Below are 899 nucleotides of genomic sequence, written 5' to 3' on the forward strand. Positions count from 1 at the left end.
ACCAAGAAGTGGGACTGTTGCTGTGGAAAACCTGACCGCATGCTTCCTAGAGTCTTGGAACCCGTTTGTGGGAGGGCTGTATGAGTGCTTGGAACTTTGTACTACAGAAGCCTCACAGTGCTGTAAGCAGAGTTTATTGGGTCGTTCTGGTGGGAGTTACAAGAACCAGGAAGCCAAGAGAAATGTGGAATACAGTGGGGGAGGGGGAAGGACTTTATTGGGAACTGGATCAGTAGCTGATCGTGTGATAGTCTGGCAAAGAAACTGGCTGTATTCTGTCCATGTCCCAAGAGCTTGGAAAAAGTTGAATTCAAGAGTAATAAGTGCTGGGCGTGGTGGCGCACACCTTTAACCCCAGCACTCGGGAGGCAGATGTAAGAGGATCACCATTAGTTTGAGGCCAAGCTGAGACAACATAGTTAATTCCAGGTCAGCCTGGACCAGAGTGAGACCCTACCTTGAAAAACAAAAACAAACAAACAAACAAAAAAAAAGACAACACAAAAAAAGTACTAGGTGCTCACTTTGGCAGCACATATACTAAAATCGAAATGATACAGAGAAGATTAGCATGGCCCTGGTACAAGGATGACATGCCAATTCATGAAGCGTTCCATAAAAAACAAAGCGAAAACAAACAAAAAAGTAATCGACTGTGTATTTGGTGCAGGGAATTTCAAGGCAGAAGAGCATTGGGGCTGTGGCATAGTTCCTCTTTGCTGCCCTGATTCAGAGCTATAATGAGAGAGAGGAAAATACAGAGCAGAAAGATATGAAGAATATAGAAGAGCCACCCATATTGTTGTTGAAGTTTATTCATTTTTGTGTTATACTATATGCATATGAAACATACATAATGTATATTGTAATGACATTGCACTTTTAAACAAGTCTCCTGT

General features: G+C 42.4%; 1 non-coding gene across 1 annotated transcript; it reads left to right on the forward strand.

Annotated features, from left to right (window-relative positions):
* Positions 1–516: 516 nt before the first annotated feature.
* Positions 517–623, forward strand: LOC123456333. The gene has a single exon (XR_006634469.1). It is a non-coding gene; the product is annotated as a U6 spliceosomal RNA (small nuclear RNA).
* The last annotated feature ends 276 nt before the right edge of the window (positions 624–899 follow it).

Source organism: Jaculus jaculus, chromosome 20, assembly GCF_020740685.1.
Source record: "Jaculus jaculus isolate mJacJac1 chromosome 20, mJacJac1.mat.Y.cur, whole genome shotgun sequence".
Lineage (NCBI taxonomy): Eukaryota > Metazoa > Chordata > Mammalia > Rodentia > Dipodidae > Jaculus > Jaculus jaculus.